The sequence below is a fragment of the Bombina bombina genome, chromosome 4 (genome assembly GCF_027579735.1).
Source record: "Bombina bombina isolate aBomBom1 chromosome 4, aBomBom1.pri, whole genome shotgun sequence".
Classification (NCBI taxonomy): Eukaryota; Metazoa; Chordata; class Amphibia; order Anura; family Bombinatoridae; genus Bombina; species Bombina bombina.
The window spans coordinates 690,698,346-690,717,594 of record NC_069502.1 but is presented as its reverse complement, the minus strand read 5'-3'; the positions used below and the strand labels follow the sequence as shown (position 1 = coordinate 690,717,594).

Genomic DNA, 19,249 nt, shown 5'->3' with positions numbered 1-19,249 from the left:
GAGCACTAACTCAAAAACAGAATTTATGTTTACCTGATAAATTTCTTTCTCCAACGGTGTGTCCGGTCCACGGCGTCATCCTTACTTGTGGGATATTCTCTTCCCCAACAGGAAATGGCAAAGAGCCCAGCAAAGCTGGTCACATGATCCCTCCTAGGCTCCGCCTACCCCAGTCATTCGACCGACGTTAAGGAGGAATATTTGCATAGGAGAAACCATATGGTACCGTGGTGACTGTAGTTAAAGAAAATAAATTATCAGACCTGATTAAAAAACCAGGGCGGGCCGTGGACCGGACACACCGTTGGAGAAAGAAATTTATCAGGTAAACATAAATTCTGTTTTCTCCAACATAGGTGTGTCCGGTCCACGGCGTCATCCTTACTTGTGGGAACCAATACCAAAGCTTTAGGACACGGATGAAGGGAGGGAGCAAATCAGGTCACCTAAATGGAAGGCACCACGGCTTGCAAAACCTTTCTCCCAAAAATAGCCTCAGAAGAAGCAAAAGTATCAAACTTGTAAAATTTGGTAAAAGTGTGCAGTGAAGACCAAGTCGCTGCCCTACATATCTGATCAACAGAAGCCTCGTTCTTGAAGGCCCATGTGGAAGCCACAGCCCTAGTGGAATGAGCTGTGATTCTTTCGGGAGGCTGCCGTCCGGCAGTCTCGTAAGCCAATCTGATGATGCTTTTAATCCAAAAAGAGAGAGAGGTAGAAGTTGCTTTTTGACCTCTCCTTTTACCTGAATAAACAACAAACAAGGAAGATGTTTGTCTAAAATCCTTTGTAGCATCTAAATAGAATTTTAGAGCGCGAACAACATCCAAATTGTGCAACAAACGTTCCTTCTTTGAAACTGGTTTTGGACACAGAGAAGGTACGATAATCTCCTGGTTAATGTTTTTGTTAGAAACAACTTTTGGAAGAAAACCAGGTTTAGTACGTAAAACCACCTTATCTGCATGGAACACCAGATAAGGAGGAGAACACTGCAGAGCAGATAATTCTGAGACTCTTCTAGCAGAAGAAATCGCAACTAAAAACAACACTTTCCAAGATAATAACTTAATATCAACGGAATGTAAGGGTTCAAACGGAACCCCCTGAAGAACTGAAAGAACTAAATTGAGACTCCAAGGAGGAGTCAAAGGTTTGTAAACAGGCTTGATTCTAACCAGAGCCTGAACAAAGGCTTGAACATCTGGCACAGCTGCCAGTCCAAATTTTGTGGTAAATCTTTCTAGTTACAGGCTTTCTGGCCTGAACAAGAGTATCGATAACAGAATCTGAGAATCCTCGCTTCGATAAAATCAAGCGTTCAATCTCCAAGCAGTCAGCTGGAGTGAAACCAGATTCGGATGTTCGAACGGACCCTGAACAAGAAGGTCTCGTCTCAAAGGTAGCTTCCAAGGTGGAGCCGATGACATATTCACCAGATCTGCATACCAAGTCCTGCGTGGCCACGCAGGAGCTATCAAGATCACCGACGCCCTCTCCTGATTGATCCTGGCTACCAGCCTGGGGATGAGAGGAAATGGCGGGAACACATAAGCTAGTTTGAAGGTCCAAGGTGCTACTAGGGCATCCACTAGAGCCGCCTTGGGATCCCTGGATCTGGCCCCGTAGCAAGGAACTTTGAAGTTCTGACGAGAGGCCATCAGATCCATGTCTGGAATGCCCCACAGGTGAGTGACTTGGGCAAAGATTTCCGGATGGAGTTCCCACTCCCCCGGATGCAATGTCTGACGACTCAGAAAATCCGCTTCCCAATTTTCCACTCCTGGGATGTGGATAGCAGACAGGTGGCAGGAGTGAGACTCCGCCCATAGAATGATTTTGGTCACTTCTTCCATCGCTAGGGAACTCCTTGTTCCCCCCTGATGGTTGATGTACGCAACAGTTGTCATGTTGTCTGATTGAAACCGTATGAACTTGGTCCTCGCTAGCCGAGGCCAGGCCTTGAGAGCATTGAATATCGCTCTCAGTTCCAGAATATTTATCGGTAGAAGAGATTCTTCCCGAGACCAAAGACCCTGAGCTTTCAGGGATCCCCAGACCGCGCCCCAGCCCATCAGACTGGCGTCGGTCGTGACAATGACCCACTCTGGTCTGCGGAACGTCATCCCTTGAGACAGATTGTCCAGGGACAGCCACCAACGGAGTGAGTCTCTGGTCCTCTGATTTACTTGTATCTTCGGAGACAAGTCTGTATAGTCCCCATTCCACTGACTGAGCATGCACAGTTGTAATGGTCTTAGATGAATGCGCGCAAAAGGAACTATGTCCATCGCCGCTACCATCAACCCGATCACTTCCATGCACTGAGCTATGGAAGGAAGAGGAACGGAATGAAGTATCCGACAAGAGTCTAGAAGTTTTGTTTTTCTGGCCTCTGTTAGAAAGATCCTCATTTCTAAGGAGTCTATAATTGTTCCCAAGAAGGAAACCCTTGTTGACGGGGATAGAGAACTCTTTTCCACGTTCACTTTCCAGCCGTGAGATCTGAGAAAGGCCAGGACGATGTCCGTGTGAGCCTTTGCTTGAGGAAGGGACGACGCTTGAATCAGAATGTCGTCCAGGTAAGGTACTACTGCAATGCCCCTTGGTCTTAGCACCGCTAGAAGGGACCCTAGTACCTTTGTAAAAATCCTTGGAGCAGTGGCTAATCCGAAAGGAAGCGCCACGAACTGGTAATGTTTGTCCAGGAATGCGAACCTTAGGAACCGATGATGTTCCTTGTGGATAGGAATATGTAGATACGCATCCTTTAAATCCACCGTGGTCATGAATTGACCTTCCTGGATGGAAGGAAGAATAGTTCGAATGGTTTCCATCTTGAACGATGGAACCTTGAGAAACTTGTTTAAGATCTTGAGATCTAAGATTGGTCTGAACGTTCCCTCTTTTTTGGGAACTATGAACAGATTGGAGTAGAACCCCATCCCTTGTTCTCTTAGTGGAACAGGATGAATCACTCCCATTTTTAACAGGTCTTCTACACAATGTAAGAACGCCTGTCTTTTTATGTGGTCTGAAGACAACTGAGACCTGTGGAACCTCCCCCTTGGGGGAAGTCCCTTGAATTCCAGAAGATAACCCTGGGAGACTATTTCTAGCGCCCAAGGATCCAGAACATCTCTTGCCCAAGCCTGAGCGAAGAGAGAGAGTCTGCCCCCCACCAGATCCGGTCCCGGATCGGGGGCCAATATTTCATGCTGTCTTGGTAGCAGAGGCAGGCTTCTTGGCCTGCTTTCCCTTGTTCCAGCCTTGCATTGGTCTCCAAGCTGGCTTGGCTTGAGAAGTATTACCCTCTTGCTTAGAGGACGTAGCACTTTGGGCTGGTCCGTTTTTACGAAAGGGACGAAAATTAGGTCTATTTTTCGCCTTGAAAGGCCGGTCCTGAGGAAGGGCGTGGCCCTTACCCCCAGTGATATCCGAGATAATCTCTTTCAAGTCAGGGCCAAACAGCGTTTTCCCCTTGAAAGGAATGTTTAGTAGCTTGTTCTTGGAAGACGCATCAGCCGACCAAGATTTCAACCAAAGCGCTCTGCGCGCCACAATAGCAAACCCAGAATTCTTAGCCGCTAACCTAGCCAATTGCAAAGTGGCGTCTAGGGTGAAAGAATTAGCCAATTTGAGAGCATTGATTCTGTCCATAATCTCCTCATAAGGGGGAGAATCACTATCGAGCGCCTTTATCAGCTCATCAAACCAGAAACATGCGGCTGTAGTGACAGGGACAATGCATGAAATTGGTTGTAGAAGGTAACCCTGCTGAACAAACATCTTTTTAAGCAAACCTTCTAATTTTTTATCCATAGGATCTTTGAAAGCACAACTATCTTCTATGGGTATAGTGGTGCGTTTGTTTAAAGTAGAAACCGCTCCCTCGACCTTGGGGACTGTCTGCCATAAGTCCTTTCTGGGGTCGACCATAGGAAACAATTTTTTAAATATGGGGGGAGGGACGAAAGGAATACCGGGCCTTTCCCATTCTTTATTAACAATGTCCGCCACCCGCTTGGGTATAGGAAAAGCTTCTGGGAGCTCCGGCACCTCTAGGAACTTGTCCATTTTACATAGTTTCTCTGGGATGACCAACTTTTCACAATCATCCAGAGTGGATAATACCTCCTTAAGCAGAATGCGGAGATGTTCCAACTTAAATTTAAATGCAATTACATCAGGTTCAGCCTGTTGAGAAATGTTCCCTGAATCAGTAATTTCTCCCTCAGACAAAACCTCCCTGGCCCCCTCAGATTGGGTTAGGGGTCCTTCAGAGATATTAATATCAGCGTCGTCATGCTCTCCAGTAACTAAAACAGAGCAGCCACGCTTACGCTGACAAGGGTTCATTTTGGCTAAAATGTTTTTGACAGAATTATCCATTACAGCCGTTAATTGTTGCATAGTAAGGAGTATTGGCGCGCTAGATGTACTAGGGGCCTCCTGAGTGGGCAAGGCTCGTGTAGACGAAGGAGGGAATGATGCAGTACCATGCTTACTCCCCTCACTTGAGGAATCATCTTGGGCAACATTGTCATTATCACATAAATCACATTTATTTAAATGAACAGGAATTCTGGCTTCCCCACATTCAGAACACAGTCTATCTGGTAGTTCAGACATGTTAAACAGGCATAAACTTGATAATAAAGTACAAAGAACGTTTTAAAATAAAACCGTTACTGTCACTTTAAATTTTAAACTGAACACACTTTATTACTGCAATTGCGAAAAAACATGAAGGAATTGTACAAAATTCACCAAATTTTCACCACAGTGTCTTAAAGCCTTAAAAGTATTGCACACCAAATTTGGAAGCTTTAACCCTTAAAATAACGGAACCGGAGCCGTTTTAACACTTTAACCCCTTTACAGTCCCTGGTATCTGCTTTGCTGAGACCCAACCAAACCCAAAGGGGAATACGATACCAAATGACGCCTTCAGAAAGCCTTTTCTAAGTATCAGAGCTCCTCTCACATGCGACTGCATGCCATGCCTCTCAAAAACAAGTGCGCCACACCGGCGCGAAAATGAGGCTCTGCTTATGCCTAGGGAAAGCCCCAGAGAAATAAGGTGTCTAATACAGTGCCTGCCGATATTATAATATCAATATACCCAGATAAAATGATTCCTCAAGGCTAAATATGTTTTAAAACTGAATCGATTTAGCCCAAAAAAGTCTACAATCTTAATAAGCCCTTGTGAAGCCCTTATTTACCATCGTAATAAAATATGGCTTACCGGATCCCATAGGGAAAAATGACAGCTTCCAGCATTACATCGTCTTGTTAGAATGTGTCATACCTCAAGCAGCAAGAGACTGCACACTGTTCCCCCAACTGAAGTTAATTGCTCTCAACAGTCCTGTGTGGAACAGCCATGGATTTTAGTTACGGTGCTAAAATCATTTTCCTCATACAAACAGAAATCTTCATCTCTTTTCTGTTTCTGAGTAAATAGTACATACCAGCACTATTTCAAAATAACAAACTCTTGATTGAATAATAAAAACTACAGTTAAACACTAAAAAACTCTAAGCCATCTCCGTGGAGATGTTGCCTGTACAACGGCAAAGAGAATGACTGGGGTAGGCGGAGCCTAGGAGGGATCATGTGACCAGCTTTGCTGGGCTCTTTGCCATTTCCTGTTGGGGAAGAGAATATCCCACAAGTAAGGATGACGCCGTGGACCGGACACACCTATGTTGGAGAAAGGTATATTTTGCATTCCAATGTTCTTCACATAGAACAAAATGTTCTATTTATTTTTATATTTATATATATATATATATATATATATAGCTGATGTATTTTTCTAAAATATATATCTATATGAATGTATATAGGTATATACAGATATATAGGAACATCTATTTAAACACATTTTCCCTTATGTGAAGAATATTGGAATGTAAAGTATTTACAGTACATACACAGTAAAAAACTTTTTGAATAAAAATATTTTTTCTTATTTTCAGGTATTAGAGAGGAAAGGGCTCCAAAGTATGTATACATATGTATATATGTGTATACAAGTGTATATATGTGTAAATATACTGTATATATATATATATATATATACACACACACACATATAAACATATATACAAATGTATACACATATAATCATACATACACATGTATATGTGTATATATATATATATATATATATATATATACCCATTATAGCCCTTTCCATTCAAATGCCTCGTCATATACCATATACCTTTTAACCTTTATAACTTTTTAATATTTATGTGACAAGCGCAAATTTTGTTTACGCTTGTGCGGTCGCGTTTATCTTTAACAAAATAACGTGTAAAAACAGATTATGCTTACCTGATAATTTTCTTTTCTTCAGATGGAAAGAGTCCACAGCTGCATTCATTACTTTTGGGAAATAAGAACCTGGCCACCAGGAGGAGGCAAAGACACCAGAGCCAAAGGCTTAAATACTCCTTCCACTTCCCTCATCCCCCAGTCATTCTGCCAAGGAACAAGGAACAGTAGAAGAAATACCATGGTGAAAAGGTACCAGAAGAATAAAAACTAAAAATACGGGTGGCGAGCTGTGGACTCTTTCCATCTGAAGAAAAGAAAATGATCAGGTAAGCATAATTTAAGTTTTTCTTCATAAATGGAAAGAGTCCACAGCTGCATTCATTACTTTTTGAAAACCAATACCCAAGCTATAGAGGACACTGAATGCAAAAACAGTAGGGTACAATAGGCGGCCTATTTTGAGCGCACCAGGCCTGAAAAAAACACAACCCAACCAAACCCTGCTTCGTCGGAGCCGGCCAAAAAAAATAGAAGGAAAAGGCCCCAAGGACACTGACCCGAAAGCCAACACTCCTCCAGGAGAACCATCGCCCAGCAGTCGGTCCCCACACAACCCTTACTAGTACATTACCAAAATCCCCAAAAGGGAGAGGACAAGGGTAAGCCAAATGGATACCCAAAAGTTACAGCAAAATCCATAAAGGAAAAACCCCCTTAAAAGGAAGGCCAAGTCCACAGAGACCCGAATGGATCCAGAGAACAAGGGGAGACCTACAAGGAGCAACCGGGCATCATCAAGAAGAAGAAACATCTCCCAAACATCGTGCAACAGCACAGAAAAAGACAGCTGAAGACAAGTTCTCAAAATGTCAGAACTCAGAGACTGAGCAAACAGAAAATTACAAGTAGCAAACTCAGAAAATAAACATCTGAGTCCAGTAACACGCTGCCATCCGTAGGAAGACACGGAGAAAACACTATCCATAAGGAAGAAGCGGCTTAACAAAATAGCAGATTGCCCAATCTCCAAGACAGAGGACACTCTCCAGGCAATCCAGGCCGCCAAGCCTACTCACAGATCTCAAAGGGGGAGAGGCATAGAACCTTAAAAAAAGGTCCACTGTTACCCCCAAGACCTGAGGATCTCAGATCCTACACCTAGCCGGACCAGCCCAAGCAACGGCAGATCTGAAAGCAACTGAAAGGAACCCCAAGACCGGCCCCCAAAAGGGCAGAAGAATGGACACAGCCACTTCAACCTAAAGACAATCGAGCAGGCGTTAGACCCAAGGAGATCTAGCAAAGCCACCTGACTAAGTCTCAATGCGGAGCCAGCAGCTCCCCAGATGGAAAGGAACAACTCAAAGAGCAGAACAATCCTTGAACCAGATAAAACATCTGTTCCAACCTCACGAACACAGGAGAGGCCCCTAAAAAAGCAACCATACCTCCATTAGGAGGACAGCGAGCCCCCTGAAGAGGAGAGCGTCGATAAACACCTGCCCATAAGACAGGAAGTCGTAAGAAGAACCGAAAGGACACAAGGCCACGTCACTGACGAACACGGAAGAACCCCTTAAAACACTATTGTGCTAGCACACTTACCAGGCGCAAAAATGACAGCTGAGCAACCGCAAACGTTCCATTTGCTAGGCAGGAAAGCCCACCATCAGGTCACATTAGTTGGCTGTCCCAAGGGAACCATATCGTCCGGCACAAGACAAGCCCCAAGGAGCTCCGGCTCTCAGTAAATCTGGCCACGTTGTAAAACAGAACAGCCAGAACAAGGGCTAAGCCCAAGTACCCCAGAAACTGGAACCCCCAGGCAAGTCATAAGATCATAAGGTCCAGTAACATCCCACAGCTGGATCCACAAAGAGAAAATGCCAAGTAAAACCCTCTACAACCGGAAGATCAGGACAAGAAGCCCGGGACCCACAAATGTTTAGATTAAACAATCTTCCAGGAATATAAATCTCTCGTCTGATATAAAAAAAACAGACCTCCCAGGGAAAAATCCAGAATAACCTGGATAACAAGAGCAAGAAGCCCTTGCAAGTCCCGACCCAAAGGGAAGAAACCACCCCTTGCAGGAGCCCAACACTCCAAAGAGCCAGGGCCATAAAAGGACACTAGAGCTAACAGGTGTCCAAGCAACATTAACATGATTGTGCTTGAAAAGTGCGGCTAATCCCCCTTAAGGGACACAAGGCGCTGCTCAGTGTATCAACCTCGAAAGGAGGAAAGGCTTAGAAGACCTTGCTGGGGATCAAACTAGCAACCCTCGGTTTGCTACAGCCACAGAGCATTAGTATGCTGGGCTAGCTGTTCAGCTAGCCACGAGCTCCAGACATAAGAGGAACAGTGAGGACAAGTCACCCGAACAGAGAAACATCAAGCCTCCACATCACCTCAGATTTGAAGTCAGTAAAACATGGGTTTGGATGCCACCTGGATGGCAATACCTGAACCATATGAGTGGAAAACCACTAGGACCTCTTCTATGCCAAGAAGGAGATTCCCAACACTGGGGAAGGACCCCTAACTGGAGCCCAAAAAGACCTCACTGTCTAATGTCCCAAAAAAGGAACAACTAAGTCCCCGAAGGTGACCCATCTACAAGGAGAAACAGAAAAAATCCAAGAGGTCTCAATGAAGAAGAGAACCACTAAAGAAACAAGTCCAAAAAGGACAATTTCCTAAAGCAACGTCGCCACCGACCAGCGGAAAAGTGGCGCTAAACCCTCTAATTTTCCCACCACGTGGGAAGGAATACTCTAGGTTCCAAGGGTATCGGAAGCAACAGAGAGTGACGCAGCCAAATTCACTGACCCAGTCACCAGAGAGACGGCTATTTAGTACTAAAACAATCTCGAGAGCCGCACGGACCCGAAAATCCTCTTGAGAATGCTTAGCTGAAACTTGTAAAACAAATAAAAAGAAACATAAATAATGTTAAGAGCACTTGGCACCTCAACCTGACCAGCAAGGTATATTAGGCACCACGTGTCTGAATAAGCTGCGAGACAGAAGATCTGAACCCAAGCAGGACCAGCCTGCAACCAGGGTCATAACTGCCAAGCTGGCTAAATCCGCCCTCAGAGAGGGAGGAAAAAAAAACAGACAAACATGGGACTAACGTGTCCCGAACAACTTCCGTAGAACCAAAGAGTGAGTTTCGATCCCAGAGAAAGTTCCCATAGGAAACATAGTATGAAAAATAAAAATCATCCTAACCGGATAAAATAAAATGACAGGCAACCTGAGGGTTAATGCCCAAGAAGAACAGAAAGATCTGCAGGACCAGCCTAACGGAAACCCTGTTTCTGGGAAGGATCTCGATAACAAGACTTAAATGAGAATACTTCATCCCCCCCATGTCTAATGAGGTGAGCCATTCGAAGGAGGAGACTGATGAGTCCCATAACCGAGAAGGATAGGGTCCCCAAACAGCTAAAAAATGTGACTGAGTAGAACACGAAGGCGAGCCAGCCTGTAACGAAAGGCACAACACTTAGGAACAGTTACACCCACAGGGAACTGCACATGCCCTCCTGTGGCCAAGAGACCTGGGGCAATCTGGCACGAGCACAATCGCAAATAAACATCTGAACTTTGTAGACGCGCAAGTGCCAAAAGTATGTAAAAGCAAAAACCAGCCACAACTTCCAGGGGAACAATCCACCCTCCGAGGAGGAAAAAACATTACCTGGGTTACAAGCATGTTTAGTAGTAGTAGGAAACGGTAGGGAACTCGCCTCCCGGAGGACAGGGCCCCCCGAGGCGGATGGCTCAGCAGTCCCTTAAATCCCTGAGCCGAGGAACAAGGCTCTCTAGAACGGCCTAAAGAACATAACTGACTGACCTGAGTCAATGGGGCCAATTCACATTTGTCACAAGACGAAGAATCTGAATCAGAAAGTTGAACAATCTCAACATCAGCATCCTTCATAACTGGATAAAGGATACCAAAAAAATGGACTAAATATAAAACAATTTACACCCACAATGGCTGGGGCACTCACCACCTCCTATGAACCAGACACCAGCGGACTAGAATTCTCAGTCGCCACACAGTCAGGAATGCGGAAAACAGAATTTATGCTTACCTGATAAATTACTTTCTCTTACGGTGTATCCAGTCCACGGATTCATCCTTACTTGTGGGATATTCTCAATGCCTACAGGAAGTGGCAAATAGAGCACACAGCAGAGCTGTCCATATAGCTCCCCTCAGGCTCCGCCCCCCCAGTCATTTGACCGACGGTTAGGAGAAAAAGGAGAAACCATAGGGTGCAGTGGTGACTGTAGTTATACAAAAATAAATTTGAACCTGACTTAATTGCCAGAGCGGGCCGTGGACTGGATACACCGTAAAAGAAAGTAATTTATCAGGTAAGCATAAATTCTGTTTTCTCTTACATGGTGTATCCAGTCCACGGATTCATCCTTACTTGTGGGATACCAATACCAAAGCTTTAGGACACGGATGAAGGGAGGGAACAAGTCAGGTAACCTAAACGGAAGGCACCATTGCTTGCAAAACCTTTCTCCCAAAAATAGCCTCCGAAGAAGCAAAAGTATTGCATTTGTAAAATTTGGCAAATGTATGCAGTGAAGACCAAGTCGCTGCCTTACAAATCTGTTCAACAGAAGCCTCATTCTTGAAAGCCCATGTGGAAGCCACAGCTCTGGTGGAATGAGCTGTAATTCGTTCAGGAGGCTGCTGTCCAGCAGTATCATAAGCCAATCGGATGATGCTTTTCAGCCAGAAGGAGAGAGAGGTAGCAGTCGCTTTCTGACCTCTCCTCTTACCAGAATAGACAACAAACAAGGATGATGTTTGTCTGAAATCTTTAATTGCATTTAAATAGAATTTTAAAGCACGAACCACATCCAGATTGTGTAACAGTCGTTCCTTCTTAGAAACTGGATTAGGGCACAGAGAAGGAACAATGATTTCCTGGTTAATATTCTTATTAGAAACCACTTTTGGAAGGAAACCAGGTTTGGTACGCAAAACAACCTTATCTGCATGGAACACCAGATAGGGTGAATTACACTGCAAAGCAGACAATTCAGAAACTCTTCGAGCAGAAGAAATAGCTACCAAAAACAAAACTTTCCAAGATAATAACTTAATATCTATGGAATGTAAAGGTTCAAACGGAACCCCTTGAAGAACTGAAAGAACTAAATTTAGACTCCATGGAGGAGCCACAGGTTTGTAGACAGGCTTGATTCTAACTAGGGCCTGTGCAAACGCCTGAACGTCTGGTACAGCTGCCAGACGCTTGTGTAACAGGATAGACAGAGCAGATATCTGTCCCTTTAAGGAACTAGCTGACAAACCTTTCTCCAATCCTTCTTGGAGAAAAGACAATATCCTTGGAATCCTAATCTTACTCCACGAGTAACCCTTGGATTCACACCAACAAAGATATTTCCGCCATATCTTATGGTAAATTTTCCTGGTGACAGGCTTTCTGGCCTGTATCAGAGTATCTATAACTGATTCAGAGAACCCACGCTTAGCTAGAATTAAGCGTTCAATCTCCAAGCAGTCAGTTGCAGAGAAACTAGATTTGGATGCTTGAATGGACCTTGTATTAGAAGATCCTGCCTCGATGGCAGTTTCCATGGTGGAACCGATGACATGTCCACTAGGTCTGCATACCAAGTCCTGCGTGGCCACGCAGGCGCTATCAGAATTACCGAAGCCTACTCCTGTTTGATTCTGGCTACTAGCCGAGGGAGAAGAGGAAACGGTGGAAAGACATAAGCTAGACTGAATGACCAAGGCGCTACTAAAGCATCTATCAATGCCGCCTTGGGATCCCTGGACCTGGATCCGTAAAGGGGAAGTTTGGTGTTCTGACGGGACGCCATCAGATCCAATTCTGGAATGCCCCATAGCTGGGTCAGCTGAGCAAAAACCTCCGGGTGGAGTTCCCACTTCCCCGGATGGAAAGTCTGGCGACTCAGAAAATCCGCCTCCCAGTTGTCTACTCCTGGGATGTGAATTGCAGATAGATGGCAGGAGTGATCCTCCGCCCATTTGATGATCTTGGTTACTTCCTTCATCGCTAGGGAACTCTTTGTTCCTCCCTGATGATTGATGTACGCTACAGTCGTGATGTTGTCCGACTGAAATCTGATGAATTTGGCCTCCGCTAGTTGAGGCCATGCCTGGAGCGTATTGAATATCGCTCTCAGTTCCAAAATGTTTATCGGGAGAAGAGATTCTTCCAGAGACCATAGACCCTGAGCTTTCAGGGAGTCCCAGACCGCACCCCAGCCTAACAGACTGGCATCGGTCGTGACAATGATCCACTCCGGTCTGCGGAAGCTCATTCCCTGAGACAGGTGATCCTGAGACAACCACCAGAGAAGAGAGTCTCTGGTTTTCTGGTCCATTTGTATTTGAGGAGACAAATCTGCATAATCCCCATTCCACTGTTTGAGCATGCACAGTTGCAGTGGTCTTCAATGAATTCGGGCAAAAGGGACAACGTCCATTGCCGCAACCATTAAACCGATTACCTCCATGCACTGAGCCACAGAAGGCCGAGGAATGGAATGAAGAACTCAGCAAGTATTTAAAAGTTTTGACTTCCTGACCTCTGTCAGAAAGATTTTAATTTCTACCGAGTCTATTAGTGTTCCCAGGAAGGGAACCCTTGTGAGCGGGGACAGAGAACTTTTTCCGACATTCACCTTCCACCCGTGAGACCTTAGAAAGGCCAGAACAATGTCCGTATGAGCCTTGGCTCTGTGAAAAGACGACGCCTGTATTAAGATGTCGCCTAGGTAAGGTGCTACTGCAATGCCCTGCGGTCTTAGTACCGCTAGAAGGGACCCTAGCACCTTTGTGAAAATTCTGGGAGCGGTGGCCAACCCGAAAGGAAGGGCCATGAACTGGTAATGCATCCTTTAGATCCACGGTAGTCATATATTGACCTTCCTGGATCATCGGCAAGATTGTCCGAATGGTTTCCATTTTGAAAGATGGAACTCTGAAGAATTTGTTTAGAATTTTTAGATCCAGGATTGGCCTGAAAGTTCCTTCCTTTTTGGGAACTACAAACAGGTTTGAGTAAAATCCCAGTCCTTGTTCTGCAATTGGAACTGGGTGTATCACTCCCATCTTTAGAAGATCTTCTACACAGCGTAAGAACGCCTGTTTCTTTGTCTGGTCTGAATACAAACGAGAAATGTGGAACCTTCCCCTTGGAGGAGAGTACTTGAATTCTAGAAGATACCCCTGAACAACAATTTCTAATGCCCAGGAATCTGGAACATCTCTTGCCCAAGCCTGAGCAAAGAGAGAAAGTCTGCCCCCTACTAGATCCGGTCCCGGATCGGGGGCTACCCCTTCATGCTGTCTTGGTAGCAGGCGCAGGCTTCTTGGCCTGTTTACCCTTATTCCAGCCCTGCAAGGGTTTCCAGGTTGCTTTGGGCTGTGAAGCATTACCCTCTTGCTTTGCGGCAGCAGAGGTTGAAGCAGGTCAGCTCCTGAAGTTGCGAAAGGAGCGAAAATTAGCCTTGTTTTTGGCCTTAAACGGTCTATCCTGCGGGAGGGCATGGCCCTTCCTCCCAGTGATATCCGCGATAATTTCTTTCAACTCAGGACCAAAAAGGGTCTTTCCCTTGAAAGGAATGTTTAGTAGTATGTTTTGGACGACACGTCAGCCGACCATGATTTGAGCCAAAGCGCCCTTCGCGCCATAATGGCAAAACCTGAATCTTTCGCCGCTAACTTAGCTAATTGGAAAGCGGCATCAGTGATAAAAGAATTAGCCAGCTTTAGAGCATGAATTCTATCCATGACTTTGTCATATGAAGTCTCCCTCTGGAGCGACTCCTCCAGCGCCTCAAACTAAAAAGCCGCTGCAGTAGTTACAAGAATAATGCAGGCAATTGGCTGAAGAAGGAAACCTTGCTGAACAAACATTTTCTTCAGCAAACCTTCCAATTTTTTATCCATAGGGTCTTTAAAAGCACTACTGTCTTCTATTGGTATAGTTGTACGCTTAGCAAGTGTTGAAACTGCTCCCTCTACCTTAGGGACCGTCTGCAACGCGTCCCGCCTGGGGTCATTTATGGGGAACATTTTCTTAAAGATAGGGGGGGGGGGGACAAAAGGAACACCTGGTCTCTCCCACTCCCTACTCACAATATCCGCCACCCTATTCGGGATCGGAAACGCATCAGTGTATACAGGGACCTCTAAAAACCTGTCCATTTTACACAATTTTTCTGGCACCACCATGGGGTCACAATCATCCAGCGTTGCTAAAACCTCCTTAAGTAGGACGCGGAGGTGTTCCAGCTTAAATTTAAACGCTAAGGAATCTGACTCTGCCCGCTGAGAAACTTTTCCTGTCTCAGAAATTTCTCCCTCGGACAGACCATCCCTCACTGCCACTTCAGAGTGTCGTGAGGGTACAACAGATAAATCATCCAAAGCTTCTGATTGCTCATCCTCTGTTCTTAAAAGTGAGCTATCACGCTTCTTTGGAAAAACTGGCAGTTTGGATAGAAATGCCGCAAGGGAATTATCCATGACTGCTGCTAATTGCTGTAAAGTAATAGGGCCCAATGCGCTAGAGGTACTAGGCAACGCTTGCGTGGGCGTAACTGGTGTCGACACATGGGGAGAGGAAGGAGGACAATCTTCATTACCTTCCATCAAAGAATCATCTTGGGCTACATTTTTAAGTGTCACTGCATTAAAATGTTTAGATACCTTAGCACACTTTAAACACAAATGCAATGGGGGTACCGCCATGGCTTTTAAACACATAGAACAGGGTCTATCTGTAGGCTCAGACATGTTAGACAGACTTAGACAGCACTCAAATACAGAAAAATACACTTTTTGAAAAAACAGTACTGTGCCTTTAAATAATAAAAAGCGCACACTTTTTTACCAAATCTCAAAAAAACATCCAATCTTTATGAAACCATATGATCCTAATGCTTTGAAATGATTGCACACTAAGTTTCAAGACAATTAACCCCTTATTGCCCAAACCGGAGCAAATTGAAGCAGGCCACCGGTTTAACACACCACAGCACCATGCCACAGTCTCTGCTGTGGCCCTACCTTCCTTGGGGATTAGTTTTGGATGAAAATAAGCCTCCCTGTAGTCCTCCTGCAATCTCTGGACTCTACATGTGAAGCTGCAAAGGAACTGCGCAACTGAGGCGCGAAAAAATTAGGCCCCCTCCCTCTTCACTCCGGAGTTGTGGGGCCTTCCTAAGCCAAATTAGGTGTCTAAAAATATGCCAGGCGTATAAAACCCCAAAAAAGTGTTCCAAACATAATAAACACTTGTGCAAATGTCAGATTATAGTAATAAAATAATCGATTTTCCCCATAACAGTGTCCACCAGTGATTTAAGCCCTTTAACTAAGCCATCCTTCTATACTCAGAATATGGCTTACCTTCCCACATGGGGATTTCTGTCAGTCTTCTAGCATTACCAAGTCTTGTTAGAAAAAAAGTGACTGAGCATACCTTAAGCAGTTAAGCCTGCAAACTGTTCCCCCCAACTGAAGTTCTCCGGTACTCAACAGTCCTGTGTGGGAACAGTAATGGATTTTAGTTACAACATGCTAAAATCTTTTTCCTCTCAGCAGAAATCTTCATCACTTTCTGCCTCAGAGTAAATAGTACAAACCGGCACTATTTTAAAATAACAAACTCTTGATTGAAGAAATAAAAACTATAAATCTAACACCACATACTCTTTACCCTCCCGTGGAGATGCTACTTGTTAGAGCGGCAAAGAGAATGACTGGGGGGCGGAGCCTGAGGGGAGCTATATAGACAGCTCTGCTGTGTGCTCTCTTTGCCACTTCCTGTAGGGATTGAGAATATCCCACAAGTAAGGATGAATCCGTGGACTGGATACACCATGTAAGAGAAATAGGAGAAATAAACACGCCCGGTCACAAGGTAAACCGTACAGTCCAAAAAAAGCACGCCCGACCGTAAGGTCGCGTCACTTCGAAAGGCCGTTATGTTCCAAAACCACGAGCCCAGTTAACACTACACATAAGCAGATTGAATCACATAACAAACATGATTAAAAAACCCCTGTTCAATAATCCCCCTCAGGAGATATTAACCTTTGATTCCAAGATACTAAAGGAGTCCCTCTGATACCCTATATTTTTCATGTGAGTTCGCAGGAACAAATGAGTTACAGTACAATCATGAAGAAGTAAAATGAAACGATCTTACCGGAATCTACGCCGTGGAACAGAAACACGGCCCTTGCTTGTGGAGTTGTTAAAATGAGTCGGAATGGTTTCTCAGAAAGACTCTTCCTGCATCTCCGGACTCTAACATTCATCCAAGCCCTCACTGAGAGACTGACAGGATTACTTAAAACTCCCGTCCCATGTCGAAGAGTACTACCCTCCATAAAAACAGAATTTATGTTTACCTGATAAATTACTTTCTCCAACGGTGTGTCCGGTCCACGGCGTCATCCTTACTTGTGGGATATTCTCCTCCCCAACAGGAAATGGCAAAGAGCCCAGCAAGCTGGTCACATGATCCCTCCTAGGCTCCGCCTTCCCCAGTCATTCGACCGACGTAAAGGAGGAATATTTGCATAGGAGAAACCATATGATACCGTGGTGACTGTAGTTAAAGAAAATAAACTATCAGACCTGATTAAAAAACCAGGGCGGGCCGTGGACCGGACACACCGTTGGAGAAAGTAATTTATCAGGTAAACATAAATTCTGTTTTCTCCAACATAGGTGTGTCCGGTCCACGGCGTCATCCTTACTTGTGGGAACCAATACCAAAGCTTTAGGACACGGATGAAGGGAGGGAGCAAATCAGGTCACCTAGATGGAAGGCACCACGGCTTGCAAAACCTTTCTCCCAAAAATAGCCTCAGAAGAAGCAAAAGTATCAAATTTGTAAAATTTAGTAAAAGTGTGCAGTGAAGACCAAGTCGCTGCCTTACATATCTGATCAACAGAAGCCTCGTTCTTGAAGGCCCATGTGGAAGCCACAGCCCTAGTGGAATGAGCTGTGATTCTTTCAGGAGGCTGCCGTCCGGCAGTCTCGTAAGCCAATCTGATGATGCTTTTAATCCAAAAAGAGAGAGAGGTAGAAGTTGCTTTTTGACCTCTCCTTTTACCAGAATAAACAACAAACAAGGAAGATGTTTGTCTAAAATCCTTTGTAGCATCTAAATAGAATTTTAGAGCACGAACTACATCCAAATTGTGCAACAAACGTTCCTTCTTTGAAACTGGATTCAGACACAAAGAAGGTACGACTATCTCCTGGTTAATGTTTTTGTTAGAAACAACTTTCGGAAGAAAACCAGGTTTAGTACGCAGAACCACCTTATCTGCATGGAACACCAGATAAGGAGGAGAACACTGCAGGGCAGATAATTCTGAAACTCTTCTGGCAGAAGAAATTGCAACCAAAAACAAAACTTTCCAAGATAATAACTTAATATCAACGGAATGTAAGGGTTCAAACGGAACCCCCTGAAGAACTGAAAGAACTAAATTGAGACTCCAAGGAGGAGTCAAAGGTTTGTAAACAGGCTTGATTCTAACCAGAGCCTGAACAAAGGCTTGAACATCTGGCACAGCTGCCAGCTTTTTGTGAAGTAACACAGACAAGGCAGAAATCTGTCCTTTCAAAGAACTTGCAGATAATCCTTTCTCCAAACCTTCTTGAAGAAAGGATAGAATCTTAGGAATTTTTATCTTGTCCCAAGGGAATCCTTTAGATTCACACCAATAGATATATCTTTTCCATATTTTGTGGTAGATTTTTCTAGTTACAGGCTTTCTGGCCTGAACAAGAGTATCAATGACAGAATCTGAGAACCCTCGCTTTGATAAGATCAAGCGTTCAATCTCCAAGCAGTCAGTTGGAGTGAGACCAGATTCGGATGTTCGAACGGACCTTGAACAAGAAGGTCTCGTCTCAAAGGTAGCTTCCATGGTGGAGCCGATGACATATTCACCAGGTCTGCATACCAAGTCCTGCGTGGCCACGCAGGAGCTATCAAGATCACCGATGCCCTCTCCTGATTGATCCTGGCTACCAGCCTGGGGATGAGAGGAAACGGCGGGAATACATAAGCTAGTTTGAAGGTCCAAGGTGCTACTAGTGCATCTACTAGAGTCGCCTTGGGATCCCTGGATCTGGACCCGTAGCAAGGAACCTTGAAGTTCTGACGAGAGGCCATCAGATCCATGTCTGGAATGCCCCACAGTTGAGTGATTTGGGCAAAGATTTCCGGATGGAGTTCCCACTCCCCCGGATGAAATGTCTGACGACTCAGAAAATCCGCTTCCCAGTTTTCCACTCCTGGAATGTGGATTGCAGACAAGTGGCAGGAGTGAGTCTCCGCCCATTGAATGATTTTGGTCACTTCTTCCATCGCCAGGGAACTCCTTGTTCCCCCCTGATGGTTGATGTACGTAACAGTCGTCATGTTGTCTGATTGAAACCGTATCGTCGGAGACAAGTCTGTATAGTCCCCATTCCACTGACTGAGCATGCACAGTTGTAATGGTCTTAGATGAATTCGCGCAAAAGGAACTATGTCCATTGCCGCTACCATCAAACCTATTACTTCCATGCACTGCGCTATGGAAGGAAGAGGAACAGAATGAAGTATTTAACAAGAGTTTAGAAGTTTTGATTTTCTGGCCTCTGTCAGAAAAATCCTCATTTCTAAGGAGTCTATTATTGTTCCCAAGAAGGGAACCCTCGTTGACGGAGATAGAGAACTTTTTTCTACGTTCACTTTCCACCCGTGAGATCTGAGAAAGGCCAGGACAATGTCCGTGTGGGCCTTTGCTTGTGGAAGGGACGACGCTTGAATCAGAATGTTGTCCAAGTAAGGTACTACTGCAATGCCCCTTGGTCTTAGCACCGCTAGAAGGGACCCTAGTAC

The 19,249-nt window shown here is 44.8% G+C and overlaps 1 protein-coding gene across 1 annotated transcript in view; it reads right to left on the bottom strand.

The window, feature by feature from the left end:
- The window catches only part of SLC16A10 (solute carrier family 16 member 10), a 256,305-nt gene that overhangs the window by 46,336 nt on the left and 190,720 nt on the right, over window positions 1-19,249 (bottom strand). The window lies entirely within an intron of this gene.